General features: G+C 40.3%; 1 protein-coding gene across 4 annotated transcripts in view; it reads right to left on the bottom strand.

Annotated features, from left to right (window-relative positions):
* Positions 1-13943, bottom strand: part of TEX2 (testis expressed 2) — a 45362-nt gene that overhangs the window by 28863 nt on the left and 2556 nt on the right. The window lies entirely within an intron of this gene.

Below are 13943 nucleotides of genomic sequence, written 5' to 3'. Positions count from 1 at the left end.
TTCCATAGTGCTGGGCCAGCTATCACACATGTTGAATATTTTGGCCCAGTTGTGAAACTGCAAAATGAAAACATCAAAATTTGAAAGTACAAAAACCCTACACATTTTCCAGGTCACTGAGCCATCACAAAACTATACACTAAGGAAGGAAAAAACAAACTAACATCAAAACCCCACAAATATAATGACAAAATCCCCCTTGCACACAAAGTTGTTGGCATCAGTTTGACCCTTTCTCTTCTGCTGTTCAGCCTTAATCATTTATCAATAATCCAGGAGAGCAGGAGAAAAAGATCAGCAATTCCTCCCCCCCACCAGCATTTTCACTGTGGCATTTTGTATCAGCTAGAACTTCATGGGTTTGGATAGCTCTTTAGCACACTGTGTTTACACTGAACATTAATTAGCTGGTGTTTAAACACCAGTTGCCATGCTGTGCTAATGCAGTGCTAATGACCTGAAACAGATGAACTTCACTTGCACACACCAAATGTACTGAAAAGAGATTTTACTGCTTACTGAACAAGCAAGATTTTCTTAACACCATGGTTAACAGAGAAAGGAAGGAAATTCTTGATTAACCAGTATTTGCCTACCTCAAGCATGTTACTGTACCACAAATTATGTCATATAAAAGAGCAGGTTTTCAATCCATTCCTGAACACAATCTCTGTTTTACTGTGGAGGATTTGGGCTTTTGGTTTTTCTTCCCAAAGCAGGTGCTGAGAAGTTTTTCCTTGACAGCTCTTTCTGTAGTTGATAGGTTTTGATAAAGCTATTTCATCAGGCTCTTGAACCATACATTTTTACCCCTTAAATCATTTTAACAGATTCATTTCTTACTCATTTCTGGCTACATTTTCCTCACTCATTTCCTTCCCCTACCCCTCAGCTCCTCTCCCAGCTGTCTGAAGACCTGATGTTCCAGCCTCACTCTCTGAAGTGGCACAATTCCAAACTGATTGTTTGCAGATTATATTGGTACTTGCAGATACACAGGTTTTCACTGGTCCTTCTTTTGAAGGCCACACTGTTCCCCATTCTCTGGCTGCCTCTTCAAGGTTTTTCTGTTGATTCTGAAGATGCAAGGTACCAGTTTTATTTATGTGGCAGGCAGATCTGAGTAACAGTCCTACATCCTCAGGCTTCAAATGATCCAAAAAATGAACTTTTACCCGGAAGGGAAGAAGGCTGCTCAGAAAATAATTCCTTTCCCCCAGAGGTTTGAATTTTGAATGCTGTTGCAGGGTGGAATGAGATAGCTGCCAACCAACTGCTGCCATTTCCACTTCTGACCTCAAGCACTGCATCCCCATCTCCCACAGAAGAGCAGTTTATATTCCTCACCTACAGGCATTGCTTTTAAAGCTCCAACAACAGGAAACACCGAGCCAGGCAAACAGGGAGTGCCTGGGACAGACAACATCCCTCACCCAGCCCTTTCCTGTGAGCAGGGAGGCAGCAGTGCTGCAGCTGAGGATGTCTTTGCCTGGGTGACAACACGTCTCCACCACGCTGTGATGCACCTGGTGACAAACAGGGACACCCAGGGAGAGGCCAGGTGTGGGTTAGGCCATGACACCTCTCGAAAGTGTCGCTGCAGTAGCTGTGCTGCTTCTCAGGAATGACTAATGAGAAGTTCACAGGAAGAGCCAAGCACCCAGCAATGTGTCCTTCTGCCCAGCAGCATAAACACCCTCCTGTTCCCTTCTCCTGCAGTGGACAAACACACCCCACCCTTCTTCAGCTGTGCCCCAGAAAGCACCTGCTCCCAGCCCTGAGAACACACACAGTCCATCCAAGAGCCCCAGACAATTATCCCACCAACTTTATACAGCAAAGCAATTCTTTTCACATTACCAATGTAGAAAGTGATTCAAACAACAAAGCAGCAAATGAGGAACTAACTTCAAAGGTCAAAGTTGCATATACCACACTTAGTCATAATCATTTAGTTGGAGAAATGGGCTGGATTGGGTAACTAAATTCACATGCTTTGCAGCAGCCAACTACTCCAATCACATTGCTGTTACTTATTACAACATCTTTGTGAGGGGGAAAGGGTACACAGTGCACTGGATTAGCAAAATGCTTTCAGAAAAATGTGCAACAAGGTTCAACACTTGCATTTTTGTTGCTACTAAACACAGACTAAAAAATGTGTTTTCCACAAAACAGAAATTCCTTTCCTCCTAAGTAAAAGAAAAGCATCACAGGTTATAAAACAGCACTACAATACTTTCCCCTGTATCTGTCAGTTGCACCAGAAGAACAAGTCCTAAATGCTGCTGAGGAAACAAGTAATTTCATTACTGCTAATGCTACAATTCAACTTCATGCAGATTGCCACAGCTGTTCACAGGGAAAGATGTTTCTCACTGGTTATGCCTCTGCTTTCCCCAGTAACCCTTCTGGGCCATCACTCATCCAACTGCTTTGGCAGACTGGGAAAAACACCCAGTTGTTCTTTGGGGCCTTTTCTATCATTTTGGGTTACATGACAGTAATTTTCAAGCATCAGACTCAAAACTTCATACTCTAAATCCACCCTTCATTTGGCAGGAAGAAGCAGCAGTATATTTGTTTTAGACAATCTCTGCAGCCTCCTTATGGTGTGAGAGATTTTATTTTAACAGAACAAGGACCCCACTAACACATTACAGCCATGTTCCAAACCAGGCCAGAGCACATTAAATCTTTCTCAGACAGGGAACACCTACACAAGGCAGTATGATCTGAAATTCATATTTGCTCCCAGAAATTCTAGATTCTGTTTGATTTACTAGAGATTCAAGCAGTATCTGCCTTCCAACACTGAGGTATGTGGGAGAACTGCTGCAATTCTTTGTACTTAATTAAAATAAGTAACAGAGCTCTCAGCATCAGACACAATTTTCTGTTAGGAGCAAGAAGTCTTCATTTCAGGTCCTTCAAAATGAAGCACAATATTAGTGAAAAGTACTGCTTTGCCACAGAAGTAAAGCCAATTCCCATTTAGCCCAGAATGCCCTCCCTGAAGCAGAGAGCACAGCTGCTAGGACATTATCTGTCACATGGACTTCATCTCATTCAGCAGATCTATATCATAAAAGACAAAAAAATGAAGGGATACAAAATGCAAAATTCAACGTTCTTTCCTATCCCCATTCAAATTTCTAATTATGATCAATTAAATTCCCCTGGCATCTCCATGAGTTAATGTATTCCATAGTTAACATCTATTGTTCCTTTTACATCCACTAGTCATTACTTTTAAATGAACTACAGAGCCAGGATTGGTAATTACTATCACACAATAGCCCTGTGAAACCTTCCTGTCAGGGATCCAGTAACCCAGCCTGGAGATAAGGCTTTAAATAAGCTCAGTTTCCATCAGGACCAAGGAAGTTTCCTTCCCCTTCCAACTGCATTTGAGATACAGAGGTGGGGGGAAGAGGGGAAAAAACAAAAACAAATGCAACAAAACCTGTTTTAAATCCAAGGGCAGAAATGAAAAAGTTGATATCAACATCAAGTACTATTAAAGCCTGTGTTTTAAATGTGTTGAGCAGAAGCCAATCCCAGATCATGGCCAAAACTGATGGTGCCAGCCACCATGCATCACAACATACAGACACAGCACACACCCCTGAGAGAAAGCCAGGTCAGCACAGCTAAGCTGGGTGAGAGCTAAAACACCTCCAGCAGGAACTCTCTGAGCATCACTAAAAAAACCCAAACATTTTTGTGCAAATGCTTTTGAGTTCAGAAAAATTTAAGTTAAATAATCTGCATTTAAGTATGCTTAGGGATACTTAAAAAGAGAATCCTGGGCAAAATTTTAAGGTCTTGTCAATGAGATTATACATTTAATGAAAATTATAAACCTATAAAAGAGATGACTAAGAGTCATTTTAAGTTCAGGACAGAAAAGTCAAGTAAAATCACAATGACAAATAAGGAGTCTTCAAAACTACTGCAATTTTGCAGAAGACAATTACTGGAATTTTGTTGCTGCTGCTGAGGTACCCAAGCTTGTCTTTACAACACTTCAAAAATAATCAAGCAAAAATTGTTTAATGTTAGCTAAGTGAGTGTATTCTATACTAACATTTTCCCCAAAGACCTAAGAAAGGTCAGCTACCACATAAGTTCCTCTGCCTTAACTGATAAAAGAATAATTATTATTATTTCCTATTCTCCTTCCATGACACACCATTTACCAAAACTTTAAAAGCTGCACTACAGTCCCCTTTTAACAAACACAAAAAGCTAAGCAGTTAAAGGTTCTCCAGAAACTCAGAAAAATCAAATTTCTTCTTATTTAATGATTTTCTAAAGGCTGAAGTGAAGCAGTATTTTTAAGAAATCCAACATTTTCCCTAACAGAATAAATAAAAAGTTTTTAGGCAAAGCTCTGCACTTTGGAACAGATTCAAACTGCACTAGAGTATAATTATATTAAAGAACATTTACTCCCAGTTGGCACAATAAGAATGAATAAAAATTCTGGTACATACATAATACTTCCTCCATTCATGTGCTCTCCTCCTATGAACTATATTCTTGTTTATCATTTGTAATTGCAAGCAACAGGTAGCACCTTTTCCTTCCAAAACACTCCACACTGAACAGTTCAAAGGGACCTTTCATTAGTTTCCAGAACAAAATAAAATTGTAACAAACCACCACCATATCCCCCTCTCTCAACCTCCATCACTGATTTTGGGTTTTAGTCATTTCCTATAACTTTTATTGCTGTCCTTAAAATTATGTTAAAATATGTGGTTTTTCCAGGTAGCTAGTTGCTGGCATCAAAATTACCTAAAAACTAATTTGGCCACAAGTGAGAAGAGAAATGCTCAGAAAAAGACAAGTTTACAGACCTAGATCTGAAATTTCTGCAGCAAGGGACTGAGAAATAGACACATTGAAACAAGGGCAAACTCAGAGCCAGCCTAAAGCCAGCTTTTCCCACCTTCCTCAAACTGCTGGGTTCTCAAAACCCCAGCAATGGTCTTACAGTTCTGAGCAATAAATACATAACTGCTGCATTTGCTCTCTTCTAAAAGGGAGGAGACTCTACATCACAATCATTTGGTGCTGCAAAAGTTCTGCATCTCAACAGAACACGTTGGATTTCTGTAATAACAACGCATCCAAAGTTTACACATAAAACATGACACCCTGTGGAAAGGGTAAATGGTGAGGTTAAACTGTGCAGAATTGTAACTTGCTGTCTTATCTTGGTGAAAAAAAAAAATCACCTCCTCATTAATCTGATAAAAGATTATCTAAAACCTCTGTGGATTAGTCCACAGCTGAAAACTCTGCCCATAGCTCTGATTAAATTAAAGGTCACTCTGAAATCTTTAGGGGAAATTCTGACCGAGTGACTTAGAGAAAAGCCTGTTTCCTAAATTGAGTCAACGAAGGTGCCCTGATTCCTAAATTAAAAAGGGCCTATCAGAATTGTCTTGCAGGCTGTTTTTTTCCCAGTGCAAATGCACATCAATAGGTAAAACTGCCTACAGGTAGCAAGTGAGCATTCAAAGACTTCTTCTTACATTTATATTCATTTCCTTAACAAAAAAATTACAGCACTAGTCACACACTAGCAAAGGCAAAACAACCATCACACACCTTCATATGAAAAGGTTTTAAAAATAAACAGGCTTGTCCACATGAGGCTGAACCCAGATACACAGAGGAGCAGCACCAATTAGTAACTCAACCTCTAGGTCCCCATGTGAAATGTAGTTATGAGAGATTAATAAAAAAGGAATGGAATCTACAGATTTACCCACAGGTATTTCAAGACCTTTTTTTTCCCCAGGGGATTTTTAATGATCAATCAAATTTCATATTTCTTATGTACAGCCTTCATTTTAATTTCATGTTCTGCAGGATTAGCATGCAAGGTGCCTCATGGCTTTTTAGGCTGACAGGACAAAACACAGTACACAATCATGGTTTCCTTAGGTCTCAGAGATGTTTTCAAAATTACAGAAGGGGATATTCTCTGGTACTATCAAATAGCACTCAAGCTTTTAATACTTAGAAGCATTTAGTTTCAGACCTCGCACATCCCTAAGAAGCAAGGTAATAACTCTTCAAATAAAATAAACAATTAGAAAAAAAAAGGCAAATATCTACAGACCAGGCAGCTGGCACAAACCGAAACAAGAACAACAAACCAAAGCAAGGCTATTTTCAGAAAGCTTAAATTGTCTAGGAAGGGAGGAAGGCTACATTTAACAAATAAAGAATCCACACCTAACTAGAAAGGCAGTTGTACTTAACACATGAAAATTAATGAACTGAAGGCACCAGAAGATACAGAGCAAGCTGCAAATATTAACATAGGGAACCTCTGTTAGAGGGCACATTGATTACAGTTGTTCACTTCCTTGCATCTCATCTACCCAAGGAAAAATGTCTTTGATAAATGCAGAAAATGCATTTATGACAGATCAGGATTTCTTAGAAGCTTCTGCAAGCATAATCCCCAGAAGGTCCAAAGGACAGGAAAGGTTAGGAAAAGGCCAATAAACAGGACTTCAAAACCAGCAAGTTTTTTAAGAGTTGCCATCAAGTCTGAGTTAGGTGGGACAAAAGTAATTCAACCCATAAGTCAAATTTCTCTGCAAAGTTTCTTTAAAATAATTGTTCCCAGCACCTAAGAGAGGCAGTCCCGCCAATCACTTCATGTCATGCAATGGTCTCTCCTGTCACTGGATTCCATGAAAAAATTAATGGAGAAAGGTATTACCAGCATTTCCTGCTACCTGGAAACTGCAAAAGAAACATAAATTAGCACCACAAGAACAGAAAAGCTCTTTGTGATCTAATTTTGGAGGAAAATGGACTAGAATTCCAGACTTCTCTGAAAGCCCTGTGCAGGTAATCATGTTATTTTCAGTTTCAGTATTATTAGGAGGGTTAGAAAAATTTTGCTTTAATTTACCTGACTGAAGAGCAGTATTCACACAGATTATGAAACAAGTAAGATCATAAAGAGTCACTAACACCTTAAAGCAGCAACAGCAAAGACTGAGAACCACATTAATGAAGCTCTAGAATCACACTTATTCTAGCAAGAACTGTGCAGAGATCAGAAACTACTGATGACAGCTTCTGTGCACAAAATACTTAAACTTCTAATTCATAGAAAGATCTATGGAAGGTTAACAAAACAAACTCTAAAGAATTCTAGTACTAAGAATAGCCAGAAAATGAAACATCAGATTTGGAATTGGCGAGTACCAGACATTTCTCTCACTGCTTAAGGCAACACTCATCTCATTCAGATTTATGTTCAACTCAGATATCTAGAAACTAAAATGCTAAAGTTCAGCACCACTGCGGCTTTTCAGCTGGAGGACAGAGTGATGAGCGCAGGACAACATCCAAGACACTGAAACAGAACCCAGATGGCCCCCAACAACCTGAATTTTTACCATACTAAGGACAACGTATTTTGCTTACTAAAAAAAGCCAAAACCCCAAGCAAACACACAACACAAAAACACTGTAGACCCTCAATGAGCACAGATATGAAGTGTGGCTCAATAAAAACATCAGGACAGCCAACTCAGACCTCCCCAGCTTCCCAACTGACTGTCATGACATAAAGGCTCTGGGGAGATGTCAGAAGCTTCGAGAGCCTTGCAACTGCTACAAACATTTCAGTATCATCTCTCAATGACTAATTTTGAATTAAAGAGTGGCTTAAGCATTTTATGATTAAAAACAGTGGACTATGAGACAGACACAAAAACACTCACTCAAGCGCACAGGGCTGAAGCAACTATACAATTCCTGGTTATTCTATTACAGAACATTCTATTTCACAAAATCCACAAAAGCATTAAGGCAAAAAACTGTATGTGGCAAAAGCATTCCCACGTGTGTTTTCATGTAAATACATTTTCTTAGTTTTCCAACAGTATTTACAACTCTGAGCATTTCAAGGTGTAAACTTATTAATTGACTGACATTGGCAAGAATTTTCCCTGGACTTTGTAATTCAGAACATGAAAGAGGCCTTGCCACAAACAGCACTGAAATCAAAGGCAGCAGCTCCATCTGCATTCCCCTCTGTTTCTTGCATTACACACAGAAGAGAGCAGTACTCAAAGAATCAGTGCAATATATTCAAGCTTTCTGGTGGTTTGGTTTTGGGTTGCTTTTTGGTGTTTTTCAGGAGCAATGGAGGTAACTCTTAATACTAACAGCTGCAATACACTTTAATTGCAACATCTGACAGGTCAATTACAGATTGCCTGACCTTAACAGCTGCTTTACAGGCCTGACTCCCATTGAAATCAACTGAGTCAGAAAATGATGAGCACCTCCCACAACATATTTTTTTAATGCCTAATTGCTAAGAAACCATGGGAGATAGATGAAAAAAAAATCCCAGCTTTGCTGGCATTCTGAATTTAAATGATCATTTCACAGGAATGTAAAGGCACGTATTGCTCCTAAGGAGAAAGAAAGTCAGTACACTGAGAGGGTAAAGTGAGGTCTTTGGGCATATGGGGATCCTTCCCACTCTGTTTTTCTCTCTCAAAATGTGGTACTGATAACAAGCCTAGAAGGATCATTTGTCATGTGAATACTCAAAAAAAAAAAAAAAAACCACCAAAAAAACCAACCAATTAAAATAAGAGGAAAAACATAAACAGAGCTCTCCTCTCTTCTTTTTTCAGCAGCATGGATCTACCCCAACTTGATCATTCCCTGTGTGAATCAGGCCACCGGTGTGAAATTAGAGAAAAATAGAATTTTCCTTAAAAGGTTTAAGTTCATTAAAGGTTTTCTGAACTTTTCAGCACTCCTTGAGAAGTGTTCTCACCCATTACTCATTTTCTCTCAACCTTTGCTCCTCTATGGTATAATTCAGTCACAGCACACAGACACAGGTCCTTAACTTTGTGGAAGGCAGACCAGTACAATGGGACTTCTGTAAATGAAATCACTCCTCCAAAACTCTATTTCAGAGAAGCACACACTAAATTTTGACCAGCTACATAGGGAGCTGCAAAACACACACACAGATCTCACTTCTGAGAACATTAATCAGCATAGCTGTCTCCAGGAATTTCATCTGACAACCCCACAGGCTGAAAAGTAAAAAAGTCAGCAGGTGGGTGTCTTGTAGCAATACACACCAAAATTCACCAGTTACCTGCTGAATTCACAGTGCAATATCAACAGCATCAAAAAATTTTAATGAATTTTTAAGAACTCCAGTTCTACTTTACATTCAAGCTGTATTAATGCAAACTCTCTGTTGTCATTCTCCTTTGGGTTTACTTCCTTGTAAAAAAGAGCTAAAGTCTTCCTTTTCTTATCCTATGTTTTTTATTCAATAACCAGGTATCATAAGTTTAATTTGTCCAGGAAATACATTCAATACCATAAAAGTTTCTACTACTGCATCTAGAAATAATTCTATAGTCTCAACCAGCTAAAAAACAGTTAGGGTGAATGCACTCACCTCTATGTGGGTTACATTTTGTGCACACACATACACAGAAAGGGAAGTGTCATAAAGCAGCTTCAAGGAAATTAATTTTAGGTCATCAATTTTAAGGTCTTGTTTTGCTGTGAGATAAAAGAACAGCAAAAGCCACCAGATGGATTCAAAAGGGCAAAGGGAAATAAGTGTCTTTGAGCCATATCCTGCCTTGTCCAATTACAGAATTATGCAGGCAAGTCTAATTTCAGGCATAGGGCAATGCTCCTATATCCATGCTTAATTCATCCACCAGGCATTTGTTAACCAAAAAGAGAGCCAAGCTCTGAATTACAAGCACCGTGAGCAGGTTCGTGGGTATGCACAGCACATACTCGTCAGGGTGTGGGTGTGTAAACGAGGCTTTTAATTGCTCAGAGAGGTCAGGGCTGAGAAGCCAAGCAGGAGTGGCAGCTCAGGCTGTCTTCCAGGATAAGGTGACAAAATAGTGAGGACTGGAGGGTGAGGAATCTGCTCCCATCCCTGCAGAGCTGCCTCTGCCGTGCTCTGTACAACAAAGGCTTCAGACAACATTGGTCACTCTTCTGGTGAAACTGAACTGAGCAGTGCAAGTGGAAATGCACGCATGGGATGGAAATCTCTCACCTCCATCCCTCACCACGAGCTCCTCTCTGTGAAAATGAGGAACAGCCTCCACACCCCCTCCAAAGCTCTTCCAGCTCCGTGAAGGACCAGAAGTGTTATGCCAATAACAATTCCTTCTTCAGCAGCCCGAGATCTGAACAGACCACACAAATCAGCATTGATCTGGCTGGGGTTACTGGAGGAGGAGGCTCCAGGAGACACTGTTCACACCTCACCCCTTTTTGTCCACAAAGACGTTTGCAAAGCAGTCAGTCCATGGTATTTTCATTGGTAAATGCACTGCTTAGGGCAGCTGGATGGAAGAAGCAGATTAAAAAAATACATCCCAAGAAAGCCAAACCACTCATGGAGCAGCACCTATATTTACTCATTTTTATCATTTCATTTGTGAAGTTTTAATATGGAAGAATGATAGCTAGGATGTAGACAGGATTTAAAGTAAAACTGGAAAGTTGGCCCAACTCATCAGAAAAGCAAAGGTTCATAAAACCTGTTTAATGCTCCAAAACCATTGCCAATCCACATCACAAAGCTGCATGACAAAACAAATGGAGAGCCACACAACTGAATGTTTACACTTTTAAATATAACACACCTCTTAATGCATCTCTTCAGGCACTAAAAGAGTTTTCTGAAATTGTCAGGCACTGCTTTCAGCTTGCCTGAAATCTCTCAGCACTGTTAAGGTTTCTGGGAACACTCAACCTGTTGTCAAAAAGGGAATGATAAAAGGGAATAAAGGGAATAACAAAATAGGAGAAAGCTTGTATGCACAGCTAGTCCGTTCTTCATCCACATCTCTTGCTACTCACTAAAAATAACATATAAATAGAAGAGTAACACTTTTTTCTTTTCTATAAAAATACCTTTGTAAAGTTGTCACGCATTTGCTCAGAAGATTTATTCAAAACCTGGCAGAGCGTTTATTAACCAGCACACTTCTGAGTTGACAGACATTCAGGATTATCCCCCCTTAGTTCTTTCCACTTCTCCTAATTCCTTTGTTTAATACTTCAAGTTAAGTTGAAAAGGAAGAAACGTGGAAATGATTAGACAAAAAGAAATGCTACTGAGGAGGTCCTACAAAGATAAGCCTTATCAAATGTCACAGCAGCTCCAAACAAGTCAAGAGTTGTACAGATCACTTTCATTTCCCACCAAAGTACATTTATTTATGTGACCAAGTATTACACAAGAGTACAAGGGAAAAAGTGAAGCCACTCCAGGCAAGAGGGATGACGGATACATATTAAGCAAGCAGAATGGTAATGCCTGGCTTGGAAAGCACCCAGAGACAATCTCCACCTTGCCCTGGCCACAGTGGGGCAAGGAGATGGGAACAAGAAGTGGGAGGTGACAGCAGGCAGGGCTGTGGGAATGCTCTGCAATGCTCTGCTCTTGCAAGGCATCACTCCTGGCCTTAGCCAGAGGAGTCTGGGATGGATCCCTGGCAGAGCCCAGCCAGGCAAGCTCTGGATACCTGGGGCTTCAGAGGACAAGGAAGCAGAACATGCTGCAGCTCGCAGGCAGGAGACAGCAAGCAAAACTTAGGCAACTTCCACTGCCTCTCCATGTCACATGTTTGGTGACATTTCCCACCCAAGCTCCCACAACACAGGCGTGTGAGCACCACCAGCTCCTTCCCCACACAGAACCCTCATTCTTCCAGCCTGTCTGCGCTCATAAAAACAAAACAGTTTTCTTTTCTCAGTCTTAATCCTAACTTCCAGGCAAATAGCATGTTTTTTACATCTCTCTTTTTAATTTCAGATCAGTACTTTACTGCAGCTCACAACAGGTCACATTCACATTTCACTCCTCTGCCATCTGCTTTGAAATTCCCAGTATCAAAGGAGTCCATACCTTTGTGCTTATAATTTTGCAGTCCTATTTTACAACTGAAGTGTAATTTAAACAAAACACATGAAATTCAGAGTAAGATCCAAAGTCTTGTAGCTCAGTCTTCTATTTCCACTATTAAAACTCAATATAGCAATTTTTTGGACCAAACAGATCCTTTAAAAGAACACTCCAATGTCTGAATAACTATATTCATACTCTTGAAAGAGATCCTGTTCTAAGCTTGAGCATCCCATCTTCTCACAGCTCCAGGATAACAATCCTGCAAGACATGCAACACAGTCACAGCACTAAGGGCCATTCTCCTGTAATATTCCTGTCATCCAACACCAGCAGGGTCAGAGGGCACAACACTTTATAAACCACTGAGACACAGGGTAATGAATATTAAAGCCTGGTTCTCACAACAATTCATTTCCGCTGCCCTCCTGGCCTTCAAGGGGAAACATCACTGTTTACCATGTTTATTGATCTTCTGTTATCCATTGTCCATCAACCCTCTTCCCTTTTAGAACCCCAACTGCACTGGGTATTGACTTGGACTTTGCACAGCAGAGTAACACACCTTACTGTCAGGAGAGGAGAGAGTTAACACAAATAGGAAAGATAATGAACAGAGAAGTAGGAGTTTTGAGGAGCAGAAAGGCAAGATCAGAGCATAAACCCTGTTTTATCATTATATTCTCATGTCCCTCCAAAGAACTAACAATTGTCTTCAACAGAGACAGCAGCATCCAGAGAATAAATATGACTGGTAAGTAACACAACACCCTGGAATTCCTCTCCTCCCAGAGGGTGAAGCAGGAAATAAAAACACCAGCAAAACTTACAGGGATTACTGCACACTACAGAAACCTCAATCACTCTGACCTACTCTACCATCAAAACTTGCTCCTCTGCTTCCTTTCTCTCACCATTTCCAACAGAAGCAAGACTGACCATGGCTAAAGAAGTCTTCAAGCAATGCCTCTCAGATGCTTCAATTGAGCAGTTCCAACTTAAGACACTTGGTTTTTATTTTTCAGAGATAATGGTCATCAAGGAGTCCATTAAGGGAAATGATGAAAGAGGCAGATTCTGCATTACTGAACTGGTCTGACTGGGAGTCCTGCATGACACTGGCTGCATTGTTACTGTGCTGACCAAGGAGAGATTTTGCTCTGTACAGACTCAAACTCATGAAACCAAGTTAGCACAAGGAACCTCCAGTGCAAAACTCCAGTAAGGACTTGTGTGAAAGAACATAAAAATCACCTTAAAAGACTTAAAATTCCATTTGTCAAGTACATAAATACTTTAGGATCTGTGATACACAAAGCTTGGCCCAAATCCAAGCAAATCCATTCACTTATGGCTTTTCTAAAGGATACTACTTTCTGCAGGAGGTCAACCCTCATCCCTCACAGTGCTCTGAGGGAGCAGGGGCTGAGGCTGCTGGGTGAGGATAAACCCTCCCAGCCAATGCACAACCTTCAGCTCTTGTTGTCCTAAGCTGGAAATGGGATTTTGATCAATTATTATTAACTTTCTGCCTTCAAACTTCTGTGCTTGACATGTTAACAGAGGCTTTATAGAAGCCAACCTCCAAGAAGAGATAATTTACAACTCTATCAAGAACAGCTGACCATATATTTTTATGACACAGTAATTGGGATTTTTGTCCAGGAAAGATGATTCATTCAACCACTTGCAGTACAAAACCCCTCCAAAACAAACCCTTTACTTTGTGAATCTGAACCTTTTAGCACAATCCTCTACAATAAGGAGTGGTACACTTTTCTTTTTGTATCAACAGTTCTGATATGATATTGTCCTCTCAGTAGCTCAATGTTCTACCCTCCTCTGCCTTGAAAGCACAAGACATCCTTTCAAGGGTCCACTTTGCATTACTTAAAAATGTTCATGCCCTTTATCAGGCACATGTGGCACCCTTGTGCACTTCCAGAGTTGGTTTCTACTCTGAATACATCTCTTC

Source organism: Serinus canaria, chromosome 18 (assembly GCF_022539315.1).
Source record: "Serinus canaria isolate serCan28SL12 chromosome 18, serCan2020, whole genome shotgun sequence".
NCBI classification, from domain to species: Eukaryota; Metazoa; Chordata; class Aves; order Passeriformes; family Fringillidae; genus Serinus; species Serinus canaria.
Note: the sequence above shows the minus strand (reverse complement) of the source record. Positions and strands in the feature narration are given on the sequence as shown.